This window comes from Camellia sinensis, chromosome 15 (assembly GCF_055761805.1).
Source record: "Camellia sinensis isolate YWXY chromosome 15, ASM5576180v1, whole genome shotgun sequence".
In the NCBI taxonomy this organism is placed as follows: domain Eukaryota; kingdom Viridiplantae; phylum Streptophyta; class Magnoliopsida; order Ericales; family Theaceae; genus Camellia; species Camellia sinensis.
In genome coordinates, this window is record NC_138975.1 from 48,186,897 (window position 1) to 48,206,213 (window position 19,317).

Consider the following 19,317-nt stretch of genomic DNA (forward strand, 5'->3'; position numbering starts at 1 on the left):
CTTGACCTTCGGTACGCAAGGGGGGTTCGGTAATGGCTGCTTCTTATTCCTTCCATTTTTTATAAATAACTCCAAATCTTTTATACGAACACTTCTACAGGATCTGTTACCTCTGCTAACCCTTATGTTCAGACACCTTAGCTTTGATATTTTTGCCCTCTACTCTTCGTACACCGAAACAAACTTCACCGGAGCTCTCCGCCGGCTCTCTTCCCACAGTCCTAGTTGCCACGTCAAAAAGCGATCTACACACATTTGAGTGAATTGCCCGTAATTCTAGGGATACTCTTCTAAGGAGTACAACATTGTATACCAAATAAATCGACAAAAATGGCAGAAAGAAAAGGAGGGACGAAACAAGGTACCAGAAAATCACCTCAGTGTAATAACTCTTCTACTGCAAAAGCATATCTCTCTTATCTCTCTCCACCGACAAATATCTGAGGCTGCACCCAGATATATAGACAGTTGCAAATACGGAGATTCAGAATTTAAAATTTGAATTCCCGCCCATTACTGTTCATTCACGCAGAATTTTGTGCACCTTTGCTTTATATCCAAGCAAAACCACTACGATCGTGACACGTGGGTGGACAGGAGATGGCCACGTCTACTCACACCAAATAGTGATTACTATTTGGTGTGAGTACGGATTTAATCTCCGCCTTACACGTCACCATCCGTACGTCCATCAACGGATGAAATTGCCTAACGGGTACAATTTCAATAGGGGGGCGCTAGTAATATTATATATGGCGCCCCCCAGCTGGTTTGACCTCCCCCTATATAAAGCCTCGACAAACAACATTCACACTTGTGTAAGTTAAGTGTTAATCACTAAATAAGCTAAATAATGCCTCGCCAAGTCTCTTTTCATTTTTATGCCAAGAATGTTTTCCTCACCTACCCACAATGCCCATGCCCAAAAGAACAACTCTTAGAACTCTTCTAATCTCTCCTCCAACTAGCCTGTCAGCCATACTACATACTTGTCGCAAGGGAGCTCCATGAAGATAGAAACCCTCACCTTCATGCCATGGTTCAATGCACGAAGAAGATCCAAACCTCCAACCCGAGATTTTTCGATCTCACTGGAACCAATGGGAGGATCTACCATCCAAATATAGAAAAACTCCACTCGCCAACAACAAATCGACAGTATATACAGAAATGGGGCGAGTTCGTCGAATAGGGAGAATTTTCATCTAAGGGGAAAAGTCCTTCGAAAAACAGAGACGAACTCTGGAGGGGAATACTTGGCGAAGCAGAAATGGAGGAACAATTCTTTGCTCTCTATAAAGAACGATGTCCCACCGATTACATCACAAAATACCCCCAATTAAAAACATTTTCCAGGGATCATTACAAAAGAGAGAGGCCCCCATATACTTGCCCTTTTAATTCATTTCCTTTCTTAAATGAAGAAGTAAAAAAATGGACAGAAAATAATATTTTGTTTGTAAGTCAAAATTGCGTTCAGTACGAGTTATGTCAAAATTGCTGTCTCTCCGTTTGGAGAGTGGAAGGAATAGGAAGCAGCCATTACCGGACCCCCCTTGCGTACCGAAGGTCAAGGACACCGGCGGCCAGTGGATATAGGCGTAGTTACCATAGTCGTGCACCTTTTAAGACCCAGTATGTTCGCAGACAGTACATTCAGAATATTCCCCGATTTATTAAGAAGACTAAGAGGGGAGTAAAGAAATTACAGCTATACGATGAACAATTAAGGGACGTTAAGTTTGATAATAAAGGCGTGACGAGATTACTTAATGGTATTGAGTTGGGTAATAAGAGATCTGACCGTTAATCAGATAAGATCGTGGTTAAGGGTATCAAATTCATTAGTAATGTTCAATTGAGACAAGATGCTAAGGACGAAGCTGTGGTCCACCACGTGTTGTTTTTTGTCATCAGTGATAATAGTCCGTCAAATTCCGTCCCTACACCTGACAAGATATTTATTGGAGTTGGCGATGGTAATCCTGAGACCTACATTGTTGATCCTGACCAGTCCGACCGGTTTCGGATGCTAAAGAAAATGAGATTCAAGCTCGTTGGTGGCAAGGAAAAAGAGTACGTTCGTCACGGGATAGAAGTTGTAGACCGGTTCTTCCCAGTTGATGTTTGGACGGACTACAAAGATACGCTGTTGGGAAATGTTGGAAGCATTCAAAAGGGTGCCATATATTTAGTGGCTGCTACTGTTAGTGGAAAGGAATGCAAAATTACTTTAAGGAGTCAAATGTACTTTAAAACTGTTTAGAATTGTAATTTGATGTATTTTTATTTTTTGAATGTTCAGGTTAATGGAGGTGGACGATATAAAAACTAGGGTTGTCGAAGGTGTTTCGGCAAGTGGTTTCAGTTGTATTGAACTTGCGTTGCCTAATTTATTTTCTCAATTGAGGTTAAGATACAAACAAAAAAGTATTAAGGTTGATAAAATATTGGTAGAATATTCCCCCATTTGCGCACCCAATGCTAGTGGGTTGGTCAGAGTAAATGTTTATGATCGGAGGTTAGACGGTAATGACAGTTTGCAGGCGTGGTTTATTTTCCCAGTAGATTGTCAATGCGAGTTTGTCAGATATTGATGTACGCCGGGGTGGTGATGACACTATTGATGTTGATCCTGGTCCGTCAATTTCAGAGGTTGGTGTTAGCAAAGAGGAAGTTGATCGTAGAGGATCAGTTGTTATGGATCCAGCAGAATTTTCTAATGTTTTATGAAATGTAATAATCAGTGTAAAAAATAGTGATGTGACTCAAGATGTAACAGTTGATGATAAGGGAAATATAGTAAGTAAATAAAACTTTGAGTGGTTTCATAAATAAATTTAATAAAATTTTTCATTAATTATGACAGTGGTTACATTAACATCAAACCATTCTGTCATTTTTGGGGACATTGAATCTAACCAACTACTGTCCCCATTGGTTAATAAAATACAAGAAATTCCTTCTCTAATTGTGAGATCTGGTTGGAACTTAACGAACACATGGAAATCCCTCTGGCATCCTACTAAATTCTTCATTAATTCGGTAGGTACTGTCGAGTATTTGATGTCATCTATGACGTTGTAGACGGCGTCTTGGTCGTAGTACTTAAAGCTTATTCTGCCGGAGAAGTAATTGTGTCGTCCGAGGCTTCTGGCCTAGGCGGTTTTGCCTGTTCTTAAGGGTTCTTCGAGGTAGAGGGAGATTGGGCGGATGGGCCTCTGCTCTGGTTCCTGTTATCAGAGGAGGAGGAGAGTTCTTCGTCAGTATATAAATTGTTTATATTATTTTTGTGTATCCCTAATCTAAGGAAATTGTCTTCCCTCCAAACGGAGAGACAGCAATTTTGATATAACTCGTACTGAATGCAATTTCGACTTACAAACAAAATATTATTTTCTGCCCATTTTTTTACTTCTTCATTTAAGAAAGGAAATGAATTAAAAGGGCTAGTATATGGGGGCCTTTCTCTTTTGTAATGATCCCTGAAAAATGTTTTTAATTGGGGGTATTTTGTGACGTAATCGGTGGGACATCTTTCTTTACAGAGAGCAAAGAATTGTTCCTCCGTTTCTGCTTCGCCAAGTATTTCCCTCCAGAATTCGTCTCTATTTTTCGAAGGACTTTTCCCCTTTAGATGAAAATTCTCCCCATTCGACGAACTCGCCCCATTTCTGTATATACTGTCGACTTGCTGTTGGCGAGTGGAGTTTTTCTATATTTGGATGGTAGATCCTCCCATTGGTTCCAGTGAGATCGAAAAATCTTGGGTTGGAGGTTTGGATCTTCTTCGTGCATTGAACCATGGCATGAATATAGCGACCCCAGTCTTCTCCCATTTGACCACTCGAGTTCCGTAGATTCTGTCATTGTATAATTGTTGTTGTTGTCCCTTATTTTCTCATTTGGACTTATAGGATGTGTTGGGCAGGTTTGTTTCAGGTTGGTTGGGTTTCGAAACCAAGTGTTGCTGTCCAGAATTTTGGATCTTCGCTCGAGCGAGGAGTTTGTTGCTCGAGCGAGCTGTTATTTTTGGTTCTTCGCTCGAGCCGGGGTTTGGTAGCTCGAGCGAGAGGTTGCGTCTGATTTGGACCTGTAGCTGTGCATTCTTGGCTCGAGCGAGCTTTTCTTCGCTCGAGCGAGTTAGTTCGTTTTTCGCTCGAGCGATAGTTCCTTCGCTCGAGCGTGTGTCTGGTTACAGACCTGAGGGTTTGAGTTCTTCGCTCGATCGAGTTTTCTTTCGCTCGAGCGAGCTTTTGGGTTGTTGGCTCGAGCAAGGCTTCCTTGGCTCGAGCGTAGCTTCTCTGTGTCTGGTTGCTCGAGCGACCAAGTCTTCGCTCGAGCGAGCCTGTCCAGTTTATATACACAGCAGCGGGTTTTGATCAGTCTTTTTCATCTTCTTTTGATTCCAAACCCTAGGTCCGACTTCTCTCTCTCCCTACTCACCTTCTTTCTTAGATTTGATCTATTTAGAGGGTGTTTCTACCCTAGTTGCTTTATTAAAAATATAGAGGGAGTCGAGGGCTTTCATTTAATCTGAACATTTGGCGATTTGGAGCACATTGGTATTTGGGCACTCATCTCTGTCTTCACCATTTGGGTTGTTTTCTTCGAGGTAGGGATTTCCTACTCCATTTTATAGGTTTTGTTCTAAGCTTTGGTATTGTGATATGTTGGGGATACTTTGGTAAATTTTGGAAAAAATCGTAGTTGTATTATTAAATTAATTTGTATAATTAATTCATGGAATTGGGAAAAAATGGTTAAATTCATGGAATTGGGGAATTCATTGATTAAATGGCGTAGTTGGATAATTTGAATCATTTGTCTATTGAATTGTTGACATAGTTATTTTCAGTTTAGAAATAACTGTTTTGGGCTATCGGTGGAGGATAGTCGTGATTGTTGTAGACATTGCATGTGGATTAGGAATAACTGAAACTAATCACATTGGTTAAGTCCTTAATTTTGACTATTGCATTGATACAGAAAATACGTGTATTGATTGAGCATTGCATTTGCATACATTGTTTTGTGTGGGAGGAGATAGGGGATGTACTCCACGGTTTAGGGAAAGATAGAGGATGGACCTCTAAACCGGATTTTGTTTGGGAGGAGATAGGGGATGGACTCCATTAGCATCACTTTTATGTGTGCTTATTTATATAGAAGTGTTTTATTGATACAGCACTAAAATGTGTATCAATCTGGAAGTATGAAGTGTTTTGATTTGAGCTTGAGTCTCATTTGTTTGTTGATATTGGAAGGATGTGAATATGATATATGTAATTCACTGTTGTAAGTTTGGCCAGGTTCTGAGCCATGTTGATAAAATTGGAAAGTAAAACGTGTCTTAGACAATAGTGTCATGAGACTGTAAAATGAAGTAATTGATTATCTTGGTTAACCATCTGTTGAATGCTATTGCTTTATTCATTGCTTATATGTGGTTTAGTATATTTCTATTGGGCTGTGGCTCACCCTTTATGGGAACATCATTTTCAGGTTCAGGTGATAAGCTACCTCCAAGGACTTAGCTTGGAAGGACTTGGATTTTGAAGACTATTTTTAGTTATTTGTTTTTCATTGTTAGTACATGTAAACACTCAAGCCTAGGGCTTTATTTATATTTGAGTTAGAACTCATACTTTGTGTCCAAGTGTTGGCTTGGAAAGATGTAAGCCGGTAGGGCATTTACTTTGATGTTACATGTAATGGTTTTGTTTAGTAAGACTCTGATGGATATCATAATAAATTATTAAAGTGTTTTCTTTAAATAATGCATGTCAATGATATATATAATGGGTATTTTTGAGGGCGTTACAATGAAGGTGAGGGTTTCCATCTTCATGGAGCTCCCTTGCGACAAATATGTAGTATGGCTAACAGGCCAGTTGGAGGAGAGATTGGAGGAGTTTTAAGAGTTGTTCTTTTGGGCATGGGCATTGTGGGTAGGTGAGGAAAACATTCTTGGCATAAAAACGGAAAGAGGCTTGGCGATGCATTATTTAGCTTATTTAGTGATTAACACTTAACTTACACAGGTGTGAATGTTGTTTGTCGAGGCTTTATATAGGGGGAGGTCACACCAGGGGAGGCGCTATATATAATATTACTAGCGCCCCCTGTTGAAATTGTACCCGTTAGGCAATTTCATCTGTTGATGGACGCACGGATGGTGATGTGTAAGGCGGAGATTAAATCCGTACTCACACCAAATAGTAATCACTATTTGGTGTGAGTAGCCGGGGCTTGGTGTGAGTAGACGTGGCCATCTCCTGTCCACCCATGTGTCACGATCGTAGTGGTTTTGCTTGGATATAAAGCAAAGGTGCACAAAATTCCGCGTGAATGAACAGTAATGGGCGGAAATTCAAAAGGAAAATTCTCCAAAATTTCACAAATCCAAATAGAATCCAAGAAATTCCCAAAATTGGGATTCAAATACCCAATATAGAAACCAAAACAATGGGTTTTTTCACAAAATTTCACATACATGAATTGAAAGCAAAAATCAATTATTTGGTGACTAAGATTCTTAGAATTTACAATTTCAAAGTGAGACAAGAACAGAGATCTCGTCTTTGAGATCGACGAGAGAGAGTGAGAGAAGAGCAGCGGAAGGGAGAGATAGAAAGCGGGAGATATATCAAATTTGTTTGTGATAGATGGATGTGGGATTTAGAAAACTTACACATCAAAAAATAATATTATAAATTTATTCTATTACTAACATAAGAGGAGGACCTTACACTAATTTTCCAACATTATTCATATTCAAATGTCGTTTTCCTAAAACATAAAAATAAAAAAAGAGAGAGAACAACGGAAAACCCACACTCGACGACCCATCATCATAGCTGGGGGTTTTCGCTGTGTCTGTTCGAGTTTCAATTAAAAAACACACACACAATCAGAGAGAGAGAGAGAGAGAGAGAGAGAGAGAGAGAGCGAAGAAAGTGTTGGACAATCTTCACTGTATTTAAAAGATTTAATTCTATTGTGTACATAACAACAATTAGAATTTAAAGAAATAAAGAAAATGAGAGAATTTGTTTGATTCCAAAAATCAAACTCGAAATAATAAATAAATAAATAAAAACAGATTTACAAAAACAAAATTAAAATCTGATTTAAATAAATAAAAACAACACTGAAAATAAATTAAATAACTTACTTGATTTAATTTCTTCAAATTATTTTCTGATCAAATCCAGTGTTTGACACTGTGTCCTTATGACATATTCGTCCTCTCCACGGTGCTTTCAGAATTTGGACATCTATCTCCCAGGATGAAATGATCTACCACAAATAATAGCAGCACTACAAATTGTTTGCCTTACGAACACACTAAGTGTTTACACTCTTTCTTTCAGAAATAAAATGCAACAAAATGGAGAATAGAATAAGCAGAGGTGAAATACGAAATTTCTGAATTAATAACATCAAATGAGGGTGGTCCTATTTATAGATGTAAAGGTGGCTCTTGGTTTTAAATTGAACAGGTATGATACCTGTTGGTTTTGAATTCAAACAGATTTGAATCTGTTAATAATTCAAACAGATAGCAAAAAATGGGAAGGGCCCTGTTTGGGTGTATACTAATTCCAAACTAGTTTATTTATGTTTGAAAACGGGAAGGGCTCTGTTTGGATGTACAGAAAATCCAAATCAGTTTAATTTGAATTTTGGATTTTATTTTACCAAAATTAAAATTAAATTCAAATGTTTTTGGCCCAAAAATATTAGAATTGGGCCGAACAAGCCCAACCACCCAGCCCGCCCGACCGAACGGACGGCGGTGGCGGCGCGCGCGCGCGTGTGTGGTGATTTTTGAGTCCAATGGGTCTAGCCCATTTTGCCCATAACCTCTTCCTCTAAAACACTTGGGTACCCTTGGGGCACACCCCAAGTATCAAACCCATGTCTTATAAACCCTTTCAAAACTTCCCACCAAATCAATGTGGGACAAGCCAATTTACAACCTTAAGGAATTTCCACCAAAACTTCATTTCCATAGAGCCCACTTTGGCTTCAATTTTCCATTCACTCGGTAATGGTTTTTAGCAACCAAATATACCACGTGAATCACAACGCGACATAGAACGCATTACCACTTTGACCCGAGTAAATCGACGCTCGGGGCCCACCTAAAAAATAGACCAAACTTGAGGAAAAATTTTGGTTTTACCCAGAATTTTTTCTACCATTTCCAACAATCCCCCACATGAATGGAATTTGATGACAACAGAAATGCAACAATATGCAGATTTATCGAAAGAGTATAAGTCGAAAATATCTTGCATCAGGATAGGTAGTTTTCGGCCTTGAACCTTCCCTAGTGATAACCTATCAGACTTACTGGCTAACCAATGGACGCGATGCCTTGAATTGTTCAGCCGTTTGTGTAAGCCAAGACAATAGATTTCACACAAAATATCTTCTAACACATCGTGGTTCTCACTGTTGTGTTCATTTTGGCCTTGAACGCGTCTGGTTTTCATAAGTGTTTCTAGAGAATTTAGCCTCTTCATTCTCATAGAACTGGCCCCAGTTCAAACTCATATAGGTGATTCTTATTGTGAGTATCTCCTTATACTCGTTTTGATTTTATACCTTAATCAAGATATAAGTAATCATTAAAAGTAAAGCTTATCCTTATACCCCTGCATACAACATATGTTGCAGATATCACTCTCACCATGGGAATGGGTAGGGAATTTTTAATCCCTTGGTGATTTCTAGTGAGCCATACATTACTTAGTTGTCCCTTTGAACTTAGTTCTTGGGATCTCCAGTCATATAAGTAGGGTTACCATTATGACGACTCTTATGTAATAGGCTTTAATCCCATCCCCTTCGATGAACTATATACTAGCTCTTTTGTCAAACCTTTTGTTAACGGATCCGCAATATTCTCTTTAGATTTTATATAATCTATTGAGATTATTCCATTTGACAACAATTGCCTTACGGTATTATGTCGACGACGAATATGTCGTGACTTACCATTATACATATGATTCTGTGCCCTGCCTATTAACTATCACAATGAATGCAAATAGCTGGCACAGGTTTTGGCCACATTGGAATGTCTTCTAAGAAGTGACGAAGCCATTCTGCTTCTTCACCTGCTTTGTCCAAAGCAATGAACTCGGATTCCATTGTGGATCGTGCGATGCAAGTTTGTTTCGTGGATTTGAATCTTTAGTATCCGATATCCAATTTGCATCACAATAACCTTCAAGTACTGCTGGATATCGAGTAAAGTTCAAACCAAGATCACGGGTGAATCTTAGATATCTAAGAACCCGAATGATCGCTTTCCAATGGTCTTCTCCAAGGTTACTAGTGTACCTACTCAATTTACTGATAGCATAAGCTATATCAGGACGAGTACAATTCATTAGGTACATCAGGCTTCCAATGATTTGGGAGTATTTTAACAGAGACACTGCATCACCTTTATTTTTTGATAAGTAAAGATTGACGTCTACAGGTGTTCTAGCTAAATTCATATCATCCTTGATAAATTTACCAAGAATTTTCTCAATATAATGTGATTGAGATAATGCATATCCATCAGATGTTTTAGTAATTTTCATTCCTAATATAACATCTGTGACCCCCATATCTTTCATATCAAATCTTTTGTTAAGCATCTGCTTAGTTGATTTGATCATGTTTTGACTGCTTCCAATGATAAGCATGCCATCCACATAAAGACAAATTATGACATATCCTTGGTCAGTGTTTTTAACATAGACGCATTTGTTACATTCGTTTATCTTAAACCCATTAGTAAGCATTGCATGATCAAATTTTTCATGCCATTGCTTAGGTGCTTGTTTTAATCCATAAAGGGATTTTACAAGTCGACAAACTTTCTTTTCTTGTCCTGATACTACAAACCCTTCGGGTTGCTCCATATAGATCTCTTCATTTAGATCATCGTTTAAGAAAGCTGTCTTAACATCCATTTGATGTATTTCTAAATTAAACAACGTTGCTATAGAAATAAGCATGCAAATGGATGTTATTCTTGTCACAGGGGAATATGTGTCAAAATAGTCCAGACCTTCCTTTTGTCTGTAACCTTTAACAACAAGTCTTGCTTTATACTTGTCAATTGAGCCATCTGCTTTCATTTTTCTCTTGAATATCCATTTATATCCAAGAGGTTTAGAACCTGGTGGAAGATCCACCAATTCCCAAGTATGATTTTGCATAATGGATTCAATTTCATTATTAACAGCCTCTTTCCACAAAAGTGCTTCAGGACCTGTCATTGCTGCCTTAAAGCTTTGAGGTTCATTTTCTAACAAGTATGTCAGAAAATCTGGACCAAAGGATTTTGATGTTCTCGTTCTCTTACTTCGTCTTGGTTCATCATCAGTTAAATCCTGTTGGTCGAAACCATTAGTAGTCTCTTGTGTTTGATTGTTATTAGTCTCTTGACGTTGTGTACAATCATAAGTTCTTTTTTGTGAACTTAATTCCTGTCCTTTCAAAAAACACAGCATTCCTTGACTCTATAATAGTGTTCACATTTATATCAGGTATTTCTGATTTATAAGTCAGAAACCGATATGCACTACTATTTTGAGCACAACCAATAAACACACAATCTACTGTTTTTGGTCCAATCTTAGTCTTTTTAGGAACAGGAACTTCAACTTTTGCCAAACACCCCCACACTTTTAAGTATTTGTAGGAAGGTGGTCGACCTTTCCACAATTCATAAGGAATGCTTTTAGTTTTCTTGTGGGGTATTCTATTAAGAACATAATTAGCAAACAATATTGCTTCCCCCCACAAGTTTTGTGGTAAGCCTGAACTTAGTAACATGGCATTCATCATTTCTTATCTATGATGTGCTTGATTCATAAATTTCAAATCCAAAAATCCAAAATAATTATGCCTACACAAATCAAAATTAATGTTTTGACAAAATCATATCCTTATAAAAATTTTGCCTAAGAAACGAACAATTCAAAAACCCAATTGATTGTATACATTCTTGCAACTCATTTACGGAAAAAGTGTCACTGTCATAAAAGATATTTGTGACAGAAGAAAATTAAATTATCTCAACAAATGCAAGAGATACACCCCCATATTAATAAAATGGTTCATGGTTTAACAAATTTTACTACGCAAGTAAAATAATTATTAATGACATTTCATGTCACACAATTCAAAATAAACTAAAAATCAACGTAAAAGATTTCTTAAATTACTTCCCAATTAAACGGAACGATATAATTACAAACATCTTCATGTTTAAATTTCTCTGGTGTTTAAACACCCATTTAAAATTGATTAGAAATATTCAAATTAACCTGCTTATGTCCAAAGTCGACATAACAATTTATCATTCCAAATCACTTGAAATTATTGTTAAGAAATAACTTGAGTTGATATCATACATGCATATCAAACGCATCAACTAAAAATAATGAATTAACAAAATAAATAAATCATGCATGATCCCATCACTTGCATCATGAAATAAAAGGATTCTCAACTCATAAAGAAAATCCAACGCATTTAAACTTTAAATTTCAAAATGACAAAACATACCTTCATTTAATAAGTTTGATTTGTACATAAATAAACTAATTAAATATGCATGCAAAAGTCCTTGTGAATATATATTATTTTCCGACTCAAGTGCAGAAACAATTCAAGACTATGAATCCACATTGTACTAAAAATAAAATTAGTTTGTAAGACTAATATTTTACTCTAGAAACAAATTCTTCTATGTATACTCACGATGAACTATGATAAAGTCAAAAGAATTAACACCTTTTCACAAAGGGTTCAAAAAATAAGTGGTCTACCAAACGAAACCATAAGTCACTTATAAAATTAACAGATTGTGACCGAGTCACAAAGTTACATGATTGATTAACAAAATTAATTTTCTAGTTACTAAAACCAGAAAATAAATTACACTACAAAATAATTTTATTTTCTTTGTTACTAAAACTAGTAAAATAAAATACCGAAATAATATCTGATTACAAAAATCAGAAAACCAAACCACAAATTAATTTTCTAGTTACTTAAACCAGAAAATAAATTATAACACAAAATCATTTTATTTTTCTTGTTACTAAAACTAGAAAATACTGTAATTTTATTTTCCTTGTTACTGAAACTAGGAAATAAAATACCACAAAACTATCTGATTACAAAAATCAGAACAAACACAAAATAATTTTCTAGTTACCAAAATCAGAAAATAAATTAAAACACAAAATAATTTTATTTTCTTTGTTACTAAAACTAGAAAATAATATAATTTTATTTTCCTTATTACTAAAACTAGAAAAATAAAATACCAAAATAATTTTCTGTAACACCAAATAATATTCTGCAATTGTTAATGACACTAGTATATTACTACTAGTTGTCAAAGAAAAGAGACAGTATATTACTACTATCTGTCAAATAGCATAAATCACTATTTGTTTTTCCAACCAGAATATTAGTTTGAAAATACAGAAAATAAATACAATGAATATACCAAAAAGGATTCTGTCATAAGATTGTTGGACAATCTTCACTGTATTTAAAAGATTTAATTCTATTGTGTACACAACAACAATTAGAATTTAAAGAAATAAAGAAAAAGAGAGAATTTGTTTGATTACAAAAATCAAACTCGAAATAATAAATAAATAAATAAAAACAGATTTTATTTTGTTACAAAAACAAAATTAAAATCTGATTTAAATAAATAAAAACAACACTGAAAATAAATTAAATAACTTACTTGATTTAATTTCTTCGAATTATTTTCTGATCAAGTCCAGTGTTTGACACTGTGTCCTTAAGACAGATTCGTCCTCTCCACGGTGCTTTCAGAATTTGGACATCTATCTCCCAGGATGAAATGATCTACCACAAACAATAGCAGCACTACAAATTGTTTGCCTTACGAACACACTAAGTGTTTATACTATTTCTTTCAGAAATAAAATGTAACAAAATGAAGAATAGAATAAGCAGAGGTGAAATACGAAATTTCTGAATTAATAACATCAAATGAGGGTGGTCCTATTTATAGAACAGGTATGATACCTGTTGGTTTTGAATTCAAACAGATTTGAATCTGTTAATAATTCAAACAGATAGCAAAAAACAGAAAGGGCAGCAGCGGCGGCGCGCGCGCGTGTGGTGATTTTTGAGTCCAATGGGTCTAGCCCATTTTTCCCATAACCTCTCCCTCTAAAACACTTGGGTACCCCTTGGGACACACCCCAAGTATCAAACCCATGCCTTGTAAACCCTTTTAAAACTTCCCACCAAATTAACGTGGGACAAGTCAATTTACAACCTTAAGGAATTTCCACCAAAACTCCATTTTCATAGAGCACACTTTGACTTCAATTTCCCATTCACTCGGTAATGGTTTTGAACAACCAAATATACCACGTGAATCACAACGCGGCATAGAACGCGTTACTACTTTGACCCGAGTAAATCGACACTCGAAGCCCACCTAAAAAGTAGACCAAACTTGAAGAAAAATTCTGGTTTTACCCAGAATTTTTTCTACCATTTCCAACAGAAAGCATAGACAATGGTGAGACTAACGGCTGACTTGATTTGGAAAAGCCCTCACTTGTTCAATGGAATTCGCCAGCGCGAATTAGATCTTCGAGGTTTCCATTTCGACCCCTTCCCCTCTCATTCATAACCCATCTATTAATTTGTGTTTTTATATACATCAAATGTATAAGGTCTATGATGGGTTTTGGTTTTGAAACCCCAGGACTGCTAGTGTTGCATCCACTCTACCTATTCTTCTTTTTCACTAATGTCTCTTTTGTGCCTGTTATGTGTTTGTGTATTGGTCTCTATGAATTTTTATTTATTTCTTTTTTTCTTTACATGTGTCTTTGTAGGAAATAAGATTGCTGTTATGGAAACCTTGGGTGGGACTGAGAGATGAGTTTAGCTTTTGATATACCCCTAATGATTAAATAAAAGTAGACGGCATTTGTGTCTTTCAACTTTGTAGAACTTAATTTTTTTTTTCCCTTTTGTAATGGGTTTTATTAAAAGTCTGACTTGTTCATTTACAGGATCAATTTGACACCATTGATTTGTCTGATAATGAGATAGTTAATCTCGAAAACTTTCCTTACCTAAATCGACTTGGAACTTTGTTAGTTAACAACAATAGAATTACCCGCATCAATCCTAGCATTGGAGGTCAGTCCATTGATTCATTCAAATATTTCCTTTTGTTTTCGTAATGGGTTTAGCTTGATATGTGATGTTTTGTTTTGTTTTGTTTTTTTTTGTGAATTTACAGAGTTTTTGCCGAAATTGCATACTCTGGTTCTTACTAACAATCGTCTAACTAACTTGGTTGAGATTGATCCCCTTGCATCACTCACAAAGCTGCAGTTCCTTCGTCTGCTTGATAATAATATTACAAAGAAGCCAAATTACTGCTTATATGTCATCCACAAACTGAAATCATTACACGTGCTGGACTTCAAGAAAGTGAAACATAAGGTCAGTTTGTTGTTATCTTTAACATATTTATTATCATTGACTTTCTTATGTTAGGCATGCTAGGGCTTAATATTTTTGAGAACCAAGCCTCTGTTTGTTATGTGAAATGACTGTCTTTTCAATCTTTTCAACTGCAAATGTGTTCCTAATCTTGAATTTGTAATCGGGTAATTGTAATTCCTCTGCCTTTTCGAAAGGCATTGGGGTTGTAATCGAATATGTACAATTTGAAAGTGGGTTTGGGAGTGGGTGGGGAAGGGTTGTTGGTTTGAGGTGAGTGAAAATCCAACACTAAATATATGGAAATGAAATATTGGCTTTGATTGGTATTGAAACTGACCTAGATTCATCTTTGCTTTCTCAAGGTAAGGCTCTATTTGGTGGTGTGTTAGACTATCACAGTTCTTTTGGAGCTGATTCCAAAATTAGTCTTGCCAACTTGCCATAAGAGTTTTAGCATCGTATCAAAATTGGAATTGAAATTGGCCTAGAAAGCGATCCCATCATTTCTCAAGAAACCAGATTTGAACGATGGTGACATTAGGAGCACTAGGTGAGACTGGGTGAGAATTGGAATTGAAATGGGAAGTTCAGTGGTGCATCCAGGTTTGGTGTGACTGTACAACTGTCTAACTAATGAAACACATACATGAAATTGTTATTTTGCACGAATTTTATTGATCCAGGTATTGAGAATGATAAGATTTTAACAACGTGATGATTGGCATCTAGATAAGAACTGTTGAGGAAGATAAGCAGTGAAATGTAACTAGAAACTATATTGTTGCTTTAAATTTTGAAAGTGGCAAAAGGTGACAACCCTCAACTTCACAGAGCCTTGTATCTATAAATTTGCAGTGGGATTTTCCTTTCTTTTTTACTATTTTTATATTATAAACTAAGAAACATGGATACTTCTAAGTAGGTGACGTGTCTGTGTCGAACATGTAGTGTCAGACACCGATACTCCTCGGATACTCACGGACACGTCCAATACTCTTTTCTCTGTGTCCATAATTAAAAATAAAAATCATAATTTCAGACATGTGTCTGACACTCATTTTGCGACATGATCGTCACTTCTTGGCCATGTATATCACTAAAATATAAACATAATACTAACACTTCCTGAACATTTGCTAACACATGATTTTCAAAGTTTGGGAATTTGACATGAATTCTTATACTCTTAAAAAATGTATAATTATTAAGAACAATCCAATAGAAGATTCATGTAAAAGAATTAGATACAAGACATAAATAATTATTTAATTTTGCATATATTATGCACATAAATAACAATTTAATATAATATATTCCTACATAACATAATATTAAGATATAAATATTTGTAGCTTGTCCGAAGCATATCAATGCCCTACTTTTTTGGAATTTTCCATGTTGATGTGTTCGTCTCGTGTTGTATAAAATATTTTTCAAATGACATAACCAAGGTCTAAGTATTTTGATTTGTAGGTTGAACTTGTTTCCAATTAGTTCTAGCATGGCATTTAAAAAACTTAAGATTGTAGGGAAGTGAACCACAATTTGCAAGTCTAAGTGAGAAGTCTGAACTTGACTACAAAAGTTGGAGAAAAATGAATCTAGGCCTGAATCATGGCATTGTGGCCACTTTGACCATTACATTTCCCCACAACTACCTTTATAATCCTTCAATCTCTTTCGGGACAGCCTGCTCATTACCAACCTCCCCATTGCAATCACAATTGCCACCTCTAACATTAGTATAACAACACTTTTGCTTCCACAAAAACCATGGTAAGCAACTGACCATCTACTAACTACTGTCACTACGATTGCACTGCCTCTACTACCAATGTGACCCCACCATCAACAGTACCCTCTCCCCTGCTACCACCACAATGCCTCCAGAATCTCCAACCATTACTGCTGCTTCTCTGCACCAAGGTTAAGTTCTCATACGAACTCCTTTGAAGTTTAAACCAATTGAATGGGATTTCTTGAAACGGATCAGTTAACAAAATATTAAGATTGTCAGTTACCCATGGAATGGGAATTGTCCAATAAGGTGCAAATCATACTCTGCCTTAGGCCACAAGTGAGAGATAAATAAGTAGTCATGTATAGAACACCAACTGTCAGATCAACAATGTCCCACATTTTTGCTCAATATATATGTTGAATATGTAAGTATATGTACACATTTAACAGATTCTTGTTCTTTTATAACTATTGGGGACAAGAGTGCTTGGTATTTCTGCCTTTTTCCCTTGGGTTTTAATCTCTTTAAAATTGCCTTTCAGAAACTTTTATAGAACTAAGATGGAGCACTTGCTGAAGATGCAATTTATATATGTTTAAAAGCGAAATCATTTGAGTCATAATAAAATAACCTATTTTATGCATCAATCATCTTTACACGTAAATTGTACTCTTTTTGGTGTTTATTTGCTGAAGTTTGCTTTATCCTAAACATCATATGTATTTTTATTTTTTATTTTTTATGCATAGACATTTTTTGATTCTCTTCTTATGGACACTTGCATGCATATGCCTTTTTGTAGCTTCTTGCTGATGTTCACAGTATTTAAATCCTATCATAGTGTAATTTTTGACTTCATGGGTTCTCATTCAATTGTATTCATATTTCATTTCCCCTATTTTGTATTTGATGCTACTGCTTTTAGATGGTTTGTGTTAACATAATACGTGGTTGTCTTTTCAAATATGATGTTTTGCTGTTGGTGTAGGAGCGAATTGAGGCACACAATCTATTTTCATCACAAGAATCTGAAGAACAGGGTGAAAAAGAATCTGCAAAGACATTTATACCTGGAGAGGTTCCAAGTACCCTCAGGTTCCAAAGGAAGAGCAAACGCCTAAAACAGTTGCCCCTACACCAGAGCAAATTATAGCTATCAAGGTAATATGCTCATTGCATAATTTTTCTTTCTTTCTCCTTTTCCCTTTACTTTTTGATTCTTTATTTTAACGGCTTAAGGCTCCAAATCCTAGACCGGAAGGAAATGCTTCATCAGGATTGGAATTGTAGAAGATTTTACTATATTTAAGTAGTTGACTATTCTAATATGTGAACTCTTCTTAATCTTTGCAGTGATTATTGGGTGTAGATCACATGAATTGAGTTTTGCTGTCCTATGGACAACTGTAGCCCTGTGTTTGCTATGACTTAGTTCTATCTTTGCTAATAATTGGTTCTCAAAATCAAGCGATCCTCACCTTGTTTCATGGAGCCTTCATTATGTGACCATAGTGCTTTCATGCGAGCACTTTGCTTACTGTTTTTGACAATATCATTGCAGGCTGCCATTGTCAATTCTCAAAACACTTGAAGAAGTAGCAAGGCTTGAAAAGGTGATTCTCCAATTGTCGAATGATTTCCATTTTTTGATTGCTTCGTCTCCTAGCACATGAGGTGGTGTTTGGATAGATTTTGTTCTTATCATTAATTTGGTAGCTAACGTTTGTTGTTTTTAAAAATTGTTGACATTTTGATGGTTTTGATGTTGGTTTAAAATGTGATGAGCAGGCATTGAAGTCAGGCCAGCTTCCTGCAGATCTGAAAATTGGTGACAATGATGGCATGACCAACAATGAAGCAGCCAAAGAGGACAAAATGGTCACAGATGAGCAAACTGAAGCTAATGATGGGGGCCAAGAGATGCTGAGCTTGAACAGAAGAATAATGAATCTGCAGAAATAGAATAGGTATTAATAGCATTTTACATGAACATTGTAACTGCTAACCATTGTTCACAAGTCTGGTGCCTGGTACAGTGGAGGCTCCTGAAATTCTTCCCAGGGTATTCTTTTCAGAGACACCCCAAGTACATTAGTATTTAACATCAGCAAAGAAATCTTTACTGGGAACCTAATTGCAATTTTGTAAAACTTGTGATGCAAAAAATAACTAGGAAAAAAAAAAAAATTAGTGATCACAGACAGAAAACAACATGCCTAATTTGTATCTACACCCCTTACATAGTTTTTGGGAACTTCAAAAATACTTGAAGCGAATCAATAGAAAACAAAAAAGAGGGAGAGAATATCATAATGTGAAGTAAATATTGGGTATATCTTTGATATCACCAACCAACAGGAAATCCTACATTGACGTAATGGGAGTACAAGGTTGACTTAGTAGGAGATATGGCGTACTCAATCCAATTGTGATTTCTTTTTGGTTGGAAACTAAATATTCATGGGTGTTACATGGTCTTCCACTTTTGTCTCAATGTCCTGTAAATTTTAAGATAACGAACTATAGGATGTTCAGGGGTTCAAGACTCAAGGTATTCATCACATGTCGTATTATCATAAGAATATGCAAGCTCTGTACTCAATAAACTTAGATAATTTCAGCTCAAATAAGTATTTTGTTGGCCAACTAGTAATTACAACTGCTCGTATAGCTAGAATATTCAGAAAATTTTAAACTACTAGCAAAAAAATTCAGTTGGGGTCCTGTCAATAATAACAATAATAAATTCCCTCTAGTCGTTGGATTGTTATTTAGTTGTGGAAAATTGCTAGTAAACCACTTCTTTGCATATTTTCCCGTTGAGTTATAGCAATTAAATTAAATTTGTTTTAATAGTAATTAGATGGTTTTTGAAGGATATATATCCTTTTTGATAAATCAAAATTCACTCTTCCTGACACCCAACTGTACATAACACCCCAAAATCGAGACTCTAACCGAGCAATCGACTGAGCACTCCCCTAAAAAATCCGGCAATTCTGCTTCAACCAAAGCAACCATATCAAATACAAAGG

The 19,317-nt window shown here is 35.9% G+C and overlaps 1 pseudogene across 1 annotated transcript; it reads left to right on the forward strand.

Annotated features, from left to right (window-relative positions):
- The first annotated feature begins 330 nt into the window (after nucleotides 1-330).
- Nucleotides 331-18,411, forward strand: LOC114262225 (U2 small nuclear ribonucleoprotein A'-like; annotated as a pseudogene). Its single transcript, XR_014356324.1, has 8 exons — nucleotides 331-361; nucleotides 1,815-1,999; nucleotides 13,668-13,676; nucleotides 14,100-14,229; nucleotides 14,333-14,538; nucleotides 17,271-17,443; nucleotides 17,844-17,895; nucleotides 18,071-18,411. The product of XR_014356324.1 is annotated as a U2 small nuclear ribonucleoprotein A'-like (transcript).
- Nucleotides 18,412-19,317: the final 906 nt, after the last annotated feature.